The following is a 19,411-nucleotide window of genomic DNA, read 5'->3' as shown; positions in this document are numbered from 1 at the left end:
CTCAGTCGGACCCAAAAAATTTAAGGGCTTTTTAGGGCCATTCTTAGGGGCTGACACGAAAAATTTAGAGCTGACACGGAAAAAATTTAGGGCCGACATGCAAAATTTAGGGCCATCATGGGAAATCAAGAGTAAGGAAAAAAGACTCACCCAATGGTGCTATCGGCTGTTCTTGGTTCATCAAAGGTTCCAGTACCTCAGTACCTGTGATAGTGATCATCTGTCGCCCCTTGTGGTAGTTCTCATTGATATGACCATTGTCAACATCTTCATATAACAGTATACAGAAAAACTGATTCTAACTACAATTGCAAATATATACACAAATGTCTTCTACTGATGTCTGTCTCAGCACCCCTACTCTAGCTCCTTGAGCCTACCCAGTGCCTCCTCTAGTTGCTGCTGCAGAGGTGCCAAAGAGGCTCTCTTGTCCTTTGCTCTGCCTCTGAGTGGATTGGCCTTGGTGATAAACCTCAGCTTCCTCTTTTCTTCTGCCTGCTCACACAGCCTATCAGCCTTCTCAATAAGCGTAGATATGTCAGTCTCTATTCTGGCTTTTTTGGCTTTGAGGCAGTAGAGATGAAAAGTGGGCAGCGATGCCAAATGTAGCCAGGTACGAAGTCTTCCTTTCCCCACAGTGGTAGTTTTTAGCAATGTCACTGTCTGGGAACATGACTGCAAACACTTTCGAATTATTTTCACAAGATTTGTAACTGTAATGGCTGCAGATCACTTTTTAAGTCCACACGATCTCTGCCTTTAACGAGTCCGCCTTGGTGTATTGAACTACATTCATAGAGCCTGACTTCTGGCTGGTTGATGTCGATGGCTGGACAAGTGTAGGTGCGCATGGACTGCTAGTACCACTGCCTGAAGTTGATGCTTCACTATCTTTATATTTTAGAAACAGATTCATACCAACGGAAGATGAGAGAGTCTTCGTCAAATCAGCGTGTCTCCTTTTTTTCCGGTGCGACTCCAGCGCTTTGACGCCCATCTTTCCTAGCTAGTAGCTCTGCTTGCACAGATGGCAGTAAATCATGTGCCGATCTTTTGCATCTCAACGAACCCAGCTTCCAAACTCCTTACTTTAAACCCAAGCATCTAGAAAAATGCACTTCCCCATGATACATGTTGGATCGATGAAAGACGTAACGAAGACGAAGTGAAATGCCGACTCACGGAAACAATGGAATATCGACGACAAGATGGCGACTCGTTGTCAACACGGTGACTTCCGTTGACAATTTCCGGCTGTTTTAGACGCCAGACGGATCGCTATTTTTTTTTAAATAAAAGATATTTTTTTTTTTCGGGAGAATTTTGGCAGTAGAGGTCCTCCCTTTGATTTTTTATAATTTAAGGGGCTTGACCGGTTTTCGCAGATTTTAAGGACATTTAGGAGCCCCTAAATGCACCTTCGAAAATTTAGGGGTTTTTAGGGACTTTTAGGGACGCGTGCGAACCCTGCCGGTGTTCAATTACTTATTTCCAGCTGTATCACACAAATAAATCATTTAAAAAAATCATACATTGTGATTTCTGTATTTTTCTTTTTAGATTATCTCTCTCACATTGGACATGCACCTTCTATGAAAAATTCTGGCCCCTCTATGATTTCCAAGTGGGAGAACTTGCAAAATAGCAGGGTGTTCAAATACTTATTTTGTTCACGGTAAGAAAGCCAGAGTCACTGTCAAATAATTTACAATGCTTTTTAACATTTGATTATTTATACAGGCTAACCACATCCCTTCTCTCCCAACTCTTCATCATATCTTCACCTCCTACCATCTTTGCCTAAGACTTGCAGACTTGTGTTAAAACATGCTAAGTGTTTTTCTGAGAGCCTCGTTCCATTTCAAGTGTCCCTCTATTCTACTACCGCTCAACAGGTCCCCTTTCACTAACACTGAAAGGAATGAAAATAGAGATCAAAGGAAGCCCTCTCATTTTGAAGACATCCAGTTTTCATACTTTCTTCCTGACTATCTTTCAGTCAGTGTGATCCACATGCTGGTAGGCTCTCATTCCTGCCAGCAATCATATAAACAAAGCATATTACGCACATTCCCTCTAACTGCTGCTACCCACAGTGCTTAATTGGCAAACACAGGAGATGGATAGAAAAGGTCTGCCACCTGGAGACCTCTCCACTGAGGTTTCTGAGGGTGATAAGTATGCAGGTTATCAAAATAACAACCAAAAGCTAAAATATATCTTTGTTTTACATACTTTTGTGTCTTTATCATATGGGCTTCTACTGAAACTGTAGAACGACATTTGATTATGTGCTCTGTTGTGAAACATATTTTACAGTCCTTTGCTAATTTTAGGAAATTAATTGACTGTTTACAAAGTGTTTGATTAATGATTATGAAAAGAATGGACTACACTTTGTAAAATCACTCTGTGCATGTCCAAGCCTCTTCAGATACGCCAAACGTCCAACCACAATAATACCCTTATGGAATGGATTAGTCATGACAACCATTCTAATTTATCTTTGAATAAGATTCACCAAATCTATGGTGAAGGTTTGATTAACCTTCTGGTTGGTTAAAGAGAGATTTGGTCATGGCTGTAAGAAACCAGTGTCAACTGTTGGTATGTGACAACCCATGAAAGAGATGATAAAATTGTTCCTTTGCAGGCCAAGTGCCTTACAGGAGGGTTGCTGATAGCGAATATTCGCTTTAGACAGCTTTGAAATGGTCCTTTCACTTCTGCACACACATCAAACTTTACAGCCTATGGACTGACATTCTTGACCGATTTCCAGGATTCATCTAAATATGCAAAAGAAAAAGGAATGCCTGGAACACATCTAATTTATAGGTGGACAGGTGTCAAGACTACAGTGCCGTGAAAAATTACTGCATTAGATTTCTGTTTGGGTTTTTTTGTTTGCATATCTATCACACGCAAAGGTTTCCAATTATCCAACAAATTTTAATATCACTCAGAGACAATGTAAGGAAATAAAAAAATGCAGTTTTAAATTGACAATAAATTTTTTTAAGGCACAAAATAAATCCAAACTTTTCTGACAAAGTCACTGTAACGAGCCACAAATTGGGAAAAGATGAAAAACTGCGCCAAATATTTATGAGCGTTCATCATACGATTTCTACTTCGACAGCATAGGATGGTGGTGTGTAGGATGACTCTGGTAATGGGTAGGAAGACTAAGAAGACAAAGGAAGAGCTGAGAATCAGGTGATGGAAGTTGAGAAAGGAAGAATGTTGTGTGGCCTTCCGGAAAGAGGTGAGACAGGCTCGAGATTTTACAGGAAGGGCTCCCAGAAAACTGGAATACCACTGGTATTCAGAGAGGCAGGCAGGGGAGTACTTGGGGTGTCTTCTGGTAGGAAAGGGGAGAAGGAAACTTAATGGTGGAACCTCAAAATACAAAAAGTCATCCAAGGTAAGAGATTAACGAAGAAGAAGTGGGACATGGAGAGGACTGAGGAGAGGCAAAAGGAGTACATTGAGATGCAACGTAGGGCAAAGGTAGAGGTGGCGATGGCTAAACAAGAGGCATATGAAGACATGTACACCAGGTTGGACACAAAAGAAGGAGAAAAGGATCTCTACAGGTTGGTCAGACAGAGGGATAGAGATGGGAAGGATGTGCATCAGGTAAGGGTGATTAAGGATAGAGATGGAAATGTGTTGACTGGTGCCAGTAGTGTGCTAAATAGATGGAAAGAATACTTTGAGAAGTTGATGAATGAAGAAAATGAGAGAGAAGGAAGAGTTGAAGAGGCAAGTGTGAAGGACCAGGAAGTGGCAGTGATTAATAAGGGGTAAGTCAGAAAGGCACTACAAAGGATGAAAAATGGAAAGGCACTTGGCATGACATACCGCTAGAGGTATGGAAGCAATTTGGAGAGATGGCTGTCGAGTTTTTGAACAACTTATTCAACAGAATACTAGCGGGCGAAAAGATGCCTGAAGAATGGAGGAAAAGTGTTCTAGTTCCCATTTTTAAGAACAAATGGGATGTTCAGAGCTTTGGGAATTATAGAGGAATAAAGTTGATAAGCCACACAATGAAGTTATGGGAAAGAGTAGTGGAGGCTAGACTCAGGACAGAAGTAAGTATCTGCGAGCAACAGTATGGTTTCATGCCTAGAAAGAGTACCACAGATGCATTATTTGTCTTGAGGATGCTAGTGGAAAAGTACAGAGAAGGTCAGAAGGAGCTACATTGTGTCTTTGTGGATCTAGAGAAAGCCTATGACAGAGTACCAAGAGAGGAACTGTGGTACTGCATGTGTAAGTCTGGTGTGGCAGAGAAATATGTTTTGGAGACAAGGTTAGAGAGAGCAGACTTCAATGGTTTGGACATGTTCAGAGGCGAGAGAGTGAGTATGTTGGTTGGCAAAAGAGCGAGAGGAAGACTAGAGAAAATGTTGATGGATGCTCTGAGGGAGGACATGAGGACAGTGGGTGTTAGAGAGGAGGATGCATGAGATAGGGTGAGATGGAAAAATATAACACGCTGTGCTGACCCCTAACGGGACAAGCCGAAAGAAAAAGAAGATGAACAATCCATCAGAGAACGTAAAGTAGGCTACGGGATCTCAAGAATCAATGCATCATGCATCACACCACAATCCAAAGAAATTCAAGAAGAAATGAGAAAAAATGTGATTCAAAACCATTAGTCTGGAAAAAGTTACAAGGCCATTTCCAAGAGTTTGGAGCACCAACGAACCACTGTTAGATCCATCATCCACAAATGGCAAAACCTGGGAACAGTTGTAAACCTTCCCAGGAGTTGACAACCAACTAGTTACTCCAAGACTGCAGCGACTAGTCATCCAGGAGATCACAAAAGAACCTTGGACAACATCTGAAGACCTGCGACTCTCTGTTAATGTCTGTGTTCATGACTCTATTATAAGAAACACACTGGCCAAAAATAACATCCATTGGAGAGTTCCCAGGTGAAAACCCCAGCTGAGAGCAAAGAATCCAAAGGCTCATCTCACATTTGCTATAAAAAATTAAAAAAACATCTTGAAGAGCCTCGAGATATTTGGAGAAACATTCTGTGGACTGACAAGTCAAAAATGTATCTTTTTGGAAGGTGTGCGGCCTGTTACATCTGGCCTAAAAATGGCACAACATTTGATAAAAAGAACATTATGCCAACAATCAAGAATGGTGGTGCCAGTGTGATGGTCTGGGGCTGCTTTGCTGCCTCAGGTCCAGGACAACTTGCTATGATTAATGGAACAATGGATTCTGCTGTGTACCAGAAAATCCTGAAGGAGAATGTCCGGGCACCAGTTGGTGCCCTCAAACTCAAGCACTCTTGGATAATGCAGCAGGATAACAATCCGAAACAGACCAGCAAGTCTACCACAGAATGGCTCAAAAAAAAAAAAAGGTTTTCGAGAAGCCAAGTCAAAGTCCGGATTGAAATCCAACTGAGATGCTGTGGTGTAACCTGAAATGTGCAGTTCATTAGAAAACCCTCCAAAATGGCACAACTCTGTAAAGAAGAGTGGAACAAAATTCCTCCACAGCGATTGGAAAGACTTATCACCAATTATCGCAAACACTTGATTTCAGTTATTGTTGCCAATGGTGGCGTAACCTGTTCATAGGCTCGGGGGGCAATTATTTTTTCACAGAAGATCAGAAAGGTTTGAATTTTTTTGTGCCTTAATAAATTGAATTGTCATTTAAAAACTGCATTTTGTATTCCCTTTCTTTGTCTCCGAATGATATTAAAATTGGTTTCACGATTTGATACCGTGGGTGTATGTGATCTGGTAGGGGGCAAATATTTTGTCACGGCACTGTATATACAGTAGTAGAAGCATGAAAAAGTATTTTTGAGATTCAGTTCCCACCCGAACCACCCTAATTCAATAATGCGTTCACAAGAAAAACTGACTTAACCGCTAAAATATAATCCATGATCTAACTTGAAACAGGAAAATAATTACATTTTATTTAAAGCTGTTGCCAAGATTTTAGTTGTTGCTTAGTTGTCTTCAGATTAGTACCTTTATAGCCTTCATATGTAACATGGGTCGTTTCTTTATGTACATTTGTTTTTCCAATATACTATTGCACTGTTGTTCTGTGGATGATCAAACGTATCAGAGGCAGAATTAAAACATGAATATTGCGACCCCCCAACAGAGGCACAGAGAGAGACGTTGGTTCCTTCAAGAAGAACAACAAATTATTGGTCACACACAAAGCATTCAACACAAACAAGTTCACTTTGTCTTTGGCCCTAAAGTGTCTTCTCTGAATGAGGTCTCATTCATCTGCCACACACATTCTTTGTTCCGTGTTTCTCTCCTGATCACCAACTACTCACCTAGGCATACAGTCCTTCAATGTGAAATTGAATTTTAATACACAATACGTACAGACCAAATGCATTCGATAACCCATAATTACTCCCACAATCATCAACCAGGTTTGTTACATTGATGGTGATTCTTAATATTATTTTTACTTCATTTTGATATTGTTCGTGATACGCCTGCGATGTCACCCAGTATTGGAATCTTCAGCTGTACTGTAGCTCTTACACGTATATATAAATCCAATGTGCTCCTTGAATAATTCAGGTAAAGTAAAGCTATTTATGTTGATACCATCAAATTATAAACTCTGACCAGCACACATGCTTTTCCATAGAATTGTGCTATAATTTAATGAGCCTTTAAATTACCATACCATTTGTTGTCCCAATGTGAGTTCTCCTCGCTAACCAAATGCTTCCATCTTTAGCTCATGTTTAGTCCTCGCTGTGGCAGTACCAAGCAGGCAACTAATTTAAAAATCACAATCTAAAACTTTGTTGATGCTTTACCACATTGTAAAGAGTATTCCTACCATCTTGAGCAGCACATATTTTTGAGCTAGAATTAGTAATTCAAACAGTCATTCAGTCTGTCCCTCCGCCTAACTCTCTCTACATTATGATTATTGACCTTATTAGGTTATAGGAAATACAGCGTCATGAGCAGATAATTATTTTAATCAAATGGGCAACAAAAACAGCAGCGAAAACACCCTCCTGGATGAGTTCTTACCCCACCCTTGTGTCTAACATTTCTTGTGAAGCAATATCCTGTAGTTCAGCTCTGTCTCCCTGAACCAACTGAAAACATATGTGAAGCTGATGGTATACTACCACACAAGGAATCTACAAGGATGCCCTTTGAGATTTTATATTGCAATGGATCCTTAAAGCTCAACCAACATGCCTAAATACATTTTAAAAGATATCGTTATGAAAACTACATATAATATTATTCACTTCAATGTCTACACGTAAAAAAATGGGCAGAGAGCGTGTCATTCATGTCCAAAGTTGCAGAAGTCTGACTCGACATCCCAGTGGCAGCCATATTGCTTGCAACGTCATATACAGCTGTCACACTGGAACAGTTGCCATTGAGAAGATGCTGTGCCACCTGCTATGGGAGACAAACAACAGTGATTTTCTGATTTTTTCGACGCCCCTTCTGACACGGAAGCTCTTCTGCAAGAAGAGAACAACTCACAATCAGGTGAAGTGACCGGGGCAATATTACCCTATTGTTTCGAGCCATATTTAGATGATATGCGGATCACTTCTAACTAACCACAGACTGCCCGACAGTATGTAGCGTACTCAGTACTTGTACTCATGCTGGGCGAAGTAATTGGCTGGTGGGGGGGAGGGGCTCCTTTCTCCTTCCGCACCCGACCAAACCGCCCAATCCACCTCCGCGGCGCCGATGAACAACAACGCCGCAGCCACGAGCGATGACGAACAATGCCGCGGCTGCAAGCGACGATGAAGAATGTCGCAGCCGAGCACATCGACACATTTAGCACCCCTGACTTACGTACTTTATTATGTTATTATGACGCAGATCTTTTCTTACTTCTGAGAGGATTATGTCATCCCCCCCAACTATTATTTTTTTTAATAGCTCTATACACATCTACCTGTCATTTGGAACCCACAAAGTTCTCGTCCTTTACACCTGTGCAATCAATTTTTCACGACGAACCGGGTGTTTTGGAAAATTGTGAAGAGTGAATCCATCCTCCCGAGTGTTCGAGCAATATCCAGCAACATAACGAGATGGCATTTTGGCTAACACGCAGGAAAAAACAGCTACTTTCCCCCTGGTAAAACTGGTATAAACACACAAAGCCACCAGTGTGGGCGTCTGGAAAAAAACGTCGCTTCCTGCTTCTTCTCCAAAACGAATGCCTCGAGAGGATTTTCATGGCGGGAGATAGAAAAATCCATATACGCCAACATCATGGCGTGTGGTGAAAAAATGGATGGGTCCATTCCAGTTACGTTTTTTCATTAAAAACATACTAAAATTCATGCTTCACATGTCAGTTGACCTTTAAGCATTGTAATGCAAATGTAAACAATTCAATCAATTCTTAAAATTCAATAAATGATAACTTTTCCTAGTTGAATTAATTAGTGTAACTTGGAAGTGCCAAAGTCTTTCAGCAGCATTCAGTAAGCATCATAGAGCTGTCCCAAAGGATGAAACTGTTTACGGTTTACTGAAGAGCTTCGATAAAATTTTAAGTTGTCAACCTTACCAATATACTATTATTTATAAAGAATATTAGCTGTGAAGTCCAGAAATAACAAAGTTTAACCCTTGAGTAGCTGACAGAGCTTCCTTACATTCTTGACTGAAGTCTCGACCAGGGACAGCTAAGGCTTGGCGAAAGTACTCGAATTGACAACAATTCCTTTCAGATCTTGAATAGAAACTACTTTAATTTATGAATTAGGACTTTGAATTTTGTCAGCACAAAGTACAGCATATTCCTTTTTTCTTTCTCTAGACTTTTATTCATTTAAAACAACTTGAAAAATTCTCTATTTGTGTTCCACTGTGTTTGTTGTGTTTATTTGTCATTTTGTCAAAGCTTGTTTGTTTCTTTTGGCAATTTCCTGATAATACTGGTAACCATGATAATTGTGGTCACTACAATCACAATATTAAAGGTGCCATATTTTACCAAACCAACTTTTTCTAGTATTGGGATGTCATGTTGGCTCTATGGTGCCTCAGTAAAATTGTGAAATATTAAAGAAAATCATCCACACGTTTCTGAGTTCCATACGTTTTTTTGCAGAGAGGCCGGAACTCAGGTAATTTGAATTTCTCAAGCTTACTGTATCGACATCACTAACAAAGATTTCCGCCTCCCCCCTCGACTCCCTAGCCAGTGCTGTTAACACACTTGTGGTCTCACAAGTCGGTATTGTACACTAATGCAACCAATCAAAGAAGGTCTTAGCTGCATATAGACAAAGCAGACACAAAGCTGGATCAAATAGAAATAGCTTTAAGAGGGGCCTTTTCTGGAGACTGGAGAAAAAAAACACCGTTTTTGCCTGGCAAGCAGTTCAAGTTGTACCATACCTATCATGCAAAGTCAGCCGAGATAAGCGCCAGCACACTCATGACCCTATTGAAGATAAGTGGTTAAGAAATGGATGGATGGATAGATGGATGGAAGAATAGATAGTATTTCTCAAGCTTTGCCATATCATACCATCCTTGATAATGCAGATATTTTCTTGTTCATGATACAAAGATAATTGTCTTGCAGTAACAGTATTGCATGAGACGTACTTATTTGCATGCGATTTGGCATGCACATACTAACAACATTCAGGCCATAAAAGGTCTGATAGAAGAGCACCAGTATGTCAGTCTCCAGTGGCAATTTTTTTTTTACCAAAACTGGGGGCTTGTTGGCCACTGTTTGGTCACTGAGTATTGGAGGGATATAAAAAAATTACAAGACTGTGGTGGATCCCCGCTATCCGAAGGGAATAGATAGGTATTAGATACTGATAGGGATTAGGTCCAGATAGGGATTAGATACAGAGCAGAATCAGAATCAGATTTAATGTCCAAAAGTGTAAAAACACACAAGGAATTTTTCTCCAGCAGTCGGTGCTGCCCTGGTACGACATACAGAACAAGGAACCACATAGCAACAAGAACAAAGAACAAGAGACATATCTGTTTATAGGGACTATTCAATATAAGACGTGAAAGATGAAAATCTATACAAATAAGTGTGTTAATAATGTCAAATGTGCAAAGGGAGCAGTTTAATGTGACGAATCGTGTGGTATAAAAAAGTTGCAAAAAAATGACAGAATCCAAAACTATTTCAGAACATTTGAGAAATAAAGTAATTGAGAGCTATCAGTCTGTAAAGGCTTGCAAAAGTCATTTCAAGCTTTAGGATTTCAGCAAACCATAAGAAGAGCCATTATCCTCAGATGGAGAATACCTGGAAAAGTAATGGACCTTCTCATTAGTGGCCAACAACAAAAGATTACCCCAAGAGAACAGCAATACCTCTTCCAGGATGCCACAAAGGAACTCAGGATAACTTCTACAGAATATGCAAGCCTCCCTCGCCTCAATTAAGATCAGTGTTGATGATCCAAGAATAAGCAAAAGACTGGCCAAAAATAGCCTCCATGGCGGAGGTCCCAATCAATAACCTGGGCAAACAGAACATACAGTAGTGTTCAAAATATCAGTCCAATGTGACTAACCATATTAATCTATGTTTCCAGTATATTTTTTGTTGCTACATGTCAAAAAGTTGCAAGTAGGTGCAGCAGATATGTAGAAAACTAAGAAGACTCAGTATTCTTGACATACACACTCTTAATCAGAATCAGCTTACATGGCCAAGTGTGTAAAAACACACAAGGAATTTTTCACAGAGAGTCGTTGCTGTTCTGGTACGACATTCAGAACATAGAACAAGGAACAACATAGCAACAAGAACAAAGAACAAGAGACCTTTCCGTTCTTTTCTCCCACTGAGTGAATGAATATTTGATGTTGTTTGCATGTTCTCCCTTTGTCTGGGTGAGTTTCCTCTGGGCACTCCGGTTTCCTCCAACATCCCAAAAACTTGCAACATTATTTACACATTCTAAATTGCCCCGAGGTGTGATCATGAGTGCGGCTGTTTGTCTCTAAGTGCCCTGCAATTTGCTGGCAACCAGTTCAGGGTGTATCCCGCCTGCTGTCCGGTGACAGCTGGGATAGGCTCCAGCACTCCTGCGACCCGGCAGGAGGGGGGTTACACCCTGAGCTGGTTGCCAGACAATCGCAGCGCAATATATTTATTTGAGATATATATATATATATATATATATATTCCATATAAATTTCAAACGAAAATTTAAAGATTTTTTTCCTTCTCTTTTTGAACGAAAATCCGGTACCCGAATGCCCTGAAAAACAACGGAAATAACATAATGCTCGCGGCCCGACAAACTTTGTTATTGTGGAACGCAACGCCCCGTGAAAAAAACCAGAAATAATATAACGCGCACGGCCCGACGAGCTGACCCACCTACAACGCGTTTTCTTATTGTGAACTCCAATGTCCCCCGGAAAAACCTGGAAATGACATAACGCGTGTGGCGCAACCAGCTGACCCACCCACAACACGCTTTGTTATTCTGTATAATGCAGCCTCTGTACGCGGACGTGTCCCGGTAGTAACTTTTTCTTCCTATTGACGACTATGAACCCTCAATCATGGCTCCAAAGAAGGCAAGTGGAAGTAGTAATTTCTGCTGGTGCTGAAAAAAGGAAAGTTGTGCGTAAAACTATCGACTTTAAGAAAGAATTGATAGCCAAATATAAATCTGGTGTGCCTGTTTCTGAGCTATCAAAGGAGTATGGCATGGTGAAATCGGCGATAAGCACCATTCTGAAACACAAGGACACCCTTAAAGCAAGTGATGTTGCTAAAGGAGCAACCGTGTTGACCAAGCAGAAGCCACAGATCTCTGAGGAAGTTGAAAAGTTGCTTTTAATTTTCATAAATGAACAACAGTTAGCTGGGGATTGTTTCAAAGATTTCGTTAACTGGAGTTACAAGTTAATGTTTTCGTGTTACTTTTTGTAAAAATAAAAAAAACATTTTTTTGCTTATTTTCTCCCTCATTATTGTTGTTTAAAAGTTATTCTGCACTTTTGTACATGAAAAAAAGTTTACAAGGCTGGGGGCCGAGTCGCTACAGCTATGGCAATGGACTCCCAGCCTAGCCTACTCTTCTACTAAAGCATACATTTTAGCCAAAAAATGAATATACACATTTTTTAGGCTTGGAACCCATTATTTCGTTTTTCATTAATTGTAATGGGAAATATCGATTCGGTTTTCCAATAAATCCCTTCTTGAACCCTCTTCTGGAACAGATTGTGGTCGAAAACTGAGATTTCACTCTATCTATCTATCTATCTATCTATATGTGTGTGTGTATATATATATATATATATATATATATATATATATATATATATATATATATATACATACATACATACATACATACATACATACATAGAGAGAGAGAGAGAGAGAGAGAGAGATACACAGGAAACACAGTCTACGCAGGTCTGAGAGTACATAAAATGTTAACCCGAACCCTAACAAAGCAGTAAACCATGGATCATTTACCCCCGGCAACAAGTGAGTACATCAACAGTGTGCCAATGGTACTTTATTGAACTCACTCCTATTGTGCTCATTCAATAAACATTGGCAACACCGCAATAACACCTGTAGTGTCGTGTCGTGTTGTGTATCGTTTACTTCTTGCACTTCTAGCCTGGCTGCACAGCTATCATTGAACTGTCCTGACTCCTTTGAGACAGTAAGAGATGGGTTATTTTCTTTTCACAAAGTTATATTGTTTAATTTTTGGTTCTGGTCTGGTTCAGTCTGTTAGCCCAAAGATATTATTGATTTTACAACCATGTACAATTGTCTCAAATATGTTGTCCAGTTTTTGCGATCATAAGCTCTTCTTTTTTATTTTTTTTAAAGCCCCACTCACACATAAAGTGTGGGTAGTGGTAGAAAACCGCTATTCAAGTGGAAGTCCATTTACTATTGGTAAGATCAGTGATTCTTGACCAGTGTTCTCATTAGTATACCATGAGTGCTCTTTAGCTGTGTCATGCAAAATTACTAAATTGTACGTAGCTACTCAAAAAAATTATTCATTTGAAATAATGTATCTTTGTTCATCTATTTGTGCCAGTGAGAAATCGTAACAGAGAGAACTAAAAAATCCTCTTCAATGAGATGGCAGAGAGTACATACAGCAGGGCTCAGCAACATTTTTGAGGCTGAGGGCTACTTTATGAGCACCGATCGTATGAACGGCTATGTGACCTGTTTGCGGCAAATTTCAGACTGAGTTCATTAAACGTACATAAAATATTTTTGTTTTAATTAATTGTAGTAAATGACATGACAGCTATTTTAAAATTTAAAATCACGTAAGCAAGGCAGATTCAGAATTTAAAGAACAAATAATGGAAACAATTTGTGGCCTATGGTATTTTTAGAACATACCTCACTGGCGCCCTATATGGTCCTCGCGGGCTACCATTCGCCGGCGACATACAGTAATAAATGTATACACTATTTGTGACATTTTTATTTGTTTTGTGCCATGAGATTTTTCAATTGTAAAATATGTGTCTTCGTTCCATAAAGTTTGGAAATCATTGGGTTAGATGAAGTATCTGAGTTTCTCTGGAAGGTCTAGCCCAAACCCAGATTGATTTCGAAAATGCATTCAATTACTTTGTCCATGTAGTGTAGTGGACCTCCACATACTTGCAATTTTGGATTTGCAAATGTATAAATGTACACAACTTTTTTAACCCATTGTCAGTTATTTTCACATAAAAATTCACCTACCTCCAATTTTATGTAACCAAGCAAAAAAAAAAGAAATAGGAATGTAGTAGTATGTACGAATATGCATGGTTGATAAATACATTAAAGCACAGTATAAATGTTACTGAAACACTATGTAGCTACTCCAAAAATGAAATGTGAGGGAATATGTCAACTATACATTCAAATTTATATTCAAATGCTTTGGATTTACGACCGATTTTGAAAGAGGACAGGGATATCAGAATCTGACACTCGCTATTGTCCATTGTCTGGAGAGTTAATCTTGTGTTAAGATAATGAAATGTGTTTAACCATCCCCCTTCACAAACCACCTGACCTCCCATGACCTGGGCAGGCTTTTCCCAAAAGACATGAGAGCTGCAGTCATCACTGTTGCTTTGAAAGCCAAAAGACTACGATGCCGCCGCTGATGAAATTTGTTTCTTTCTCCCACAAATCTGAAAACATATAATTGTCCAAAAGGTATTGCAGCAGCATGACTTAGGTGTGATTGCAAGTACGTACATGGGATATGTGAAAAATGTTGATCAGTATCTGCTGCTCAGACCTTTTTAAATGTATAGTTTAGCTGAATAACCCCACTCCCTGAATTCGATGAATGGGGCTCTGTTAGAAAGTCATCGAGAGACTGACAAGGTTTTTTTTTTTTTAATTTATGTGTTTGTTTGTTTTGTCTAATTTTACCGTGTAATACACATAATAAAGGGCTAGATGGGTGCATTTAAACCACCGGTCAGACACAATGTATTTAAAGGACAATACCATTTCCGAAATATTGCAGTTTTGCAGGCAGTTTGACAGTCCTTGGATGATCTCAGTTTCCCTTCTAGGGTTGGAGTGTTCTTTCATTGCTGTTCCAGTTTAAAGAGGTGGAAGTAAGAGAGCTGCTCACTCTGATTCCCCCCACCTCATTCTCCTCATCTAGGATATGATGGGTGTCTATTTAACTTCACACTTGAGAAAGAATGAGTAGGACTTCTCAAGGAGAGTGAAAGTGTTAAAAGAGGCAAGCGTTGTTCCCTGCTGTCCACATGCCAAAAGGAAAGGGGACTGAATTAAATGAAGTGCTCTACAGATAAATGTAAGCAACAATCTCCTGCTCACTCTTCCACGTTTCCCTTTCTCTTAAGCCCAGCACCAAGTAATGGATTCATCACGTCCATTCAGTCTCATTTATTGAATCCTGCACATGCATACAGACTGTATGTGATACTCTGGTTTCTCTACACAGTATTTTAAACTCATGTATTAAAATATATATTCACAAATTTTGTGGCTGTAGTTTTTCATGTGAATGACTATTCTCAATGTTTTATACTGTATCAGCAATCATGTTAAGTTTGTAATAGTATCTCACAAAAGTGAAATATTGGATTATCCCTTTTCTGGACTTCTTAATCATGTTTCAAAATGAAATTCACTCAGTTGCATTTATTTTCAAAGCAATAACTAATGTTTAAATCAAATCACTGTAATTGAATCAATGATGCCAAACAGAGAAACATTCCTGCACCAAAATTTTCCACCCTACAACTGCTACCTATCCCTTTACAAAATTTGAAGATGATTCTTCACGCCGTAAAACTTAATCTGGAGGGAAATTGGCAAACGCCCTTCATCTCTATGCACAAATAAATTTAAAAAATGCTGAATGGATTGTCGGCGCCACCCTACCCACTTTTGAAGACTTGCACGGCACTCGAACTAAGTCCAGAGCAGGCAGGATTGTTTTGGACCCTCCATCCTGGGTACCAGCTCTTCTAGCTCCTTCAATCAGGTATGCACTTCCGATCAATGCAAACCAAAACTAGCAGGCATTCAAATGTTTTTTTTCCTGTTGCAATGAAGTCATTTGTTTTTGTGTTCATGTTTTGGAAACGTCATCATTGTTGGATGCATGTCACAAGCAGAGAGCTGTGATTGAATTTCTTGCTTTGGAAAGGAAACCACCACCAAACATTTTCAAGAGCTTGACAAAACCTGTCAGGTGTTGTCAACAATGATGATACATGATGGTGATGTCATCATTGATGAGTCTGCGATCTTCTCTGATCACTGCCTTGACGCTCGCACTATTCCCAAGATAAATCGGTGAGGATGTTCTGCCGTGTCTTTGCTTGATACAGTCACTCAAAACAGGCTCTTGTTCTTCCCCTGTGCTGTAGCCTATTGCAGTTTTCCCATACATATTATGGAACCTTTTGAAATTGATTAGTGGCGTTTCCCCTTCCAAAACTTGAAGTTCACTCAACAGCTCTCTTCGTCTAATGAGCATCTGTCAATGATCTCACTTCCAAAGTGGCAGAATGGAAGACGACAGGTTTAAACAAAACTTTTTTTTTTTTTTTAAATAAACCTTCCATTAAGCATTTAAACTACGAACCACATTTTTGTGGAGAAAAACATTTGTTAGTAGGTTAAATTAAATCAAATGAAACGAACCGATTGACTACCCCACGTAATTTTCAACAAAACCACTGTGGCCTCAACAACCTTCACACAAGCTGTATTTTCTCACAATGGCCGCTGAATGGCTTTATTGGTATAGCCCGGTGACTCGGCTCAATGAAGTACTGGATAGGCAGTGGTTGGGTTTGAATGGCTTCTCCTTCCTTTTCCTTTTGAGGTCACCCAGCAGGAGTTGGTGGTGATAGTAGGAGGGTACTCCTCCCCCACCTTCCAGTCACATAGTGTTGACCCGCTCCTCTAACCCTCCTCCCTGTCCCTGTACGCTAGACTTCATCGGTATTTGCTTTCAAAAACGCGGTTCCACCTCCTCTCACTTGCCTTCTCCTTGAGCTCTACCCCATCCAATACACACATACATGCACTTGCAACCCAAGCACCCCACCCTACTTTTCACCCGAAAAATAGACCGAAAGGGAGTTGATCAATAAAGCAGGGTATATTTAGACCGGAGATGTGTGAAACAGTGACAACAGCAGCATACAATACATCCACATCACATCTACACACACTCAACACGCTCGATGGACTGAAAAAGATGAAAGTAACATGACCACTACTGGTCTCTGAACACTCCAGAGCAGAGCCCCCGAATGCAGACTAAATGAGTTGAATAGACTAACCCATTCTTTACTCCTTTCACTCCCCGTAGGCTTTAACTGTTGATACCTTCGATTCTTCACAACAGTATAATGAACTAAAACTCTCTTTCACTAATGCAAATCAACTCAGCCGTGACTACAGTGGTCATAATCTGAAGTGGAACACACACATTCTCCTCATTAGAAAACTGTGGCAAATATATTATATGTTAAGTTACATTTTTTTTAAAAAGACTTTCTTGAGTGTTTTGCTTTTTTCTTTGAATTCTTATTTCTTGGATTAATTGTAGTTGTTGTGCGAATGCTGCTCTTCTTGACCTTAATGCACATTGTTTTTCATGCTGTTTAATGCTGAGTTGCCCAAAAAGTCTAAATCCAAGCGTTTTTTTTCTTTTTTGTAAAGTCACGCTTTATGAGAAATACTGTACCTTGGGAACACCATAAATGTAATTCTCAGAACTTTGAGGACCTAGGTTTAGCTGCTTTCTTTAACACGTGAGGAGCATGATCGTAGACCTGCTCCATTTATGAAATGCCTTGAACTAATCTATGTTAAATTTAGTTGACACATCTAGATAAAAAGTGAAAGTCCGAAGCCCAAAAATGAGTTTGAATATGATTAGCAGTGTCGAAGAGATAATAGCAAAAGCCAACAACAAATATCGCTGCTAAAGGGGCGCACAAAGACGTCAAGTGTTTGTTGATTGTTCAGGCTGAAAAGCAAACAGCGAACTTCAAAACTTTCAACAATAAGTACACAACTCTGTTATGCAGTAATGCTGCATTCCCCACACTGATGTTTATTTGTGTTTTGGCTTAGTAGCATTAAGAGATTAGGAACTGTGATTGTGTTATTACTTTTGCGCTTTCATGCAGACAACAAGAAAAGTCTTTGAACAGCAGTTATGTTAAGTTTAGTATACATGATTTTTGTCAATATTTTAACTTAACATAATGCATTATATATGCGCAGGTCAGTGGAAACAAGAATTCACAATAGTTTTAAGTGCCATTTAAATTAGATGTGCGTCTCGGTTTCTGATTAGATCTCTTGCCATACGGACAAGACAAAAATATTGGGGATTACGATGTCAGAAGTTGAAAGTGCAAATAAAATGTGAAGCTGGCTTCGTCATCTGCTGTTGACACGCAGTGCAAAAAGAAAACGAGGGAAATGAGCATGACACCCGGCAAGCAAAAGCATTTCTGGCGATTTGAAGGCACGAAAGACCTATTCGTAAGTGTAACGTAAGTGTAAGTGACTTGTCAGCATCACTGCAAACTTTTGCTTACCTCCTCTGAGGTTACTTTTCACTTCGAAACTGTTGCTCTCCCTCTTCTTTCTTCCGATTTAAACTCCGATTCCTCGGAGAAGCCAGTACGCCGCCAGGAAACTCGTTGGGAAAAGTTTAGAAACAGCACAGAGTTGGTCGCCTTTCTGAAAGCAGAACCGAAGATGTAGCGTCCAAATTCTTTTTTTTCTCTCCCGACAGCAGTAAAAGGTGCGCTTTGTGGCACTCGCCTCGTGCGCCTTTCGGCCAAGACTTGTGAGAGTTTGGGGCAACGTTCGCAGGAGCACAACGAATTTAAAAACGGTTGCTGGGAGAAGGACATGCGCTGGTGTTGAAATCATCAGGGCTGCTGATCTGTTTTCAATCCGGCCCTCCTCCTTTCGCTCCCTCCCAGGCTCCCTGGTGAGTTAGGACATTTGCTGCACCAGATGGGCCGGCCTAACTCAATCCAGCAGGGGCACATATGTCAAGGAGGGAGTTGGATAAAATAACATTGATTATTAAATTCTCAAGGTGCTTAATAAAAGGAAGAGCCTCACTTAGTTACTTAGCTAACTGAGTGAGAATTGGTGTGAACTAGACACGAAATGCATGTTGCGAATGAATTCCTGTCCAATTCAATTATCAGTGACATTAAAGTGGGTGCTTTTGATTTTGTACAAAAGCAAAATAATTGCCGTCTACCTAAATACATTACTGTGGGTAAGTGAGGTGTAACGTGGAGGGAGGGAGTGCAAACTATTGCATTTGTATCAAGAATATGTAAAATAATCAACTGAAAAAACAAGAAGACATTTTGAGCCTTAAACGCCGAGGTAGAAATGGAACCACATTTGTAAGATGACCATTTTATCTATGACATTACATTAACATAAACAACATTGTTGGTACGAGGGGAGTAATATTCCTCAATAATATGATTCATTCATCCCATGACCCTTGTGATGATGTTCAAAAAATGGATGCACAGATCGGTATTTATTCCTCTTCGATAAAACTGCCTCATTCTGTCCTCGGATAAAATAAATTGATTTAATTTCTTTTTAGAAGGTAATCAATCGATTGTATAAACACACAGAATACTTGCATGCGTGTGTATATTTTGTATGTTTGTATTGTTACTCGATTGAGGTGGCCTGTCTATGATGTCATTACCTCACAACGGTGCTGACGGCAGATAAACAAAATTAATACGGTGAATGTTATGTAATTAGTGAATAATTAAATTAATCAAAATTATGGTTAGTCTGGCATATGCAATGGTGTGAT

At 39.7% G+C, this 19,411-nt stretch overlaps 1 protein-coding gene across 6 annotated transcripts in view; it reads right to left on the bottom strand.

The window, feature by feature from the left end:
• gli2a (GLI family zinc finger 2a) overlaps positions 1–18,561 on the bottom strand; it is a 119,019-nt gene extending 100,458 nt beyond the window's left edge. For 5 of the 6 annotated variants that reach the window (XM_061841143.1, XM_061841137.1, XM_061841136.1 and 2 more), the window contains exon 1: positions 18,144–18,561. The gene's annotated coding sequence lies outside the window, so the exon portion shown is untranslated. Of the gene's footprint in view, positions 1–150; positions 1,201–18,143 lie in introns of those variants that run through there. The other variant, XM_061841139.1, reaches the window with a different exon arrangement.
• Positions 18,562–19,411: the final 850 nt, after the last annotated feature.

The sequence above is a fragment of the Syngnathoides biaculeatus genome, chromosome 14 (genome assembly GCF_019802595.1).
Source record: "Syngnathoides biaculeatus isolate LvHL_M chromosome 14, ASM1980259v1, whole genome shotgun sequence".
Lineage (NCBI taxonomy): Eukaryota > Metazoa > Chordata > Actinopteri > Syngnathiformes > Syngnathidae > Syngnathoides > Syngnathoides biaculeatus.
Note: the sequence above shows the minus strand (reverse complement) of the source record. Positions and strands in the feature narration are given on the sequence as shown.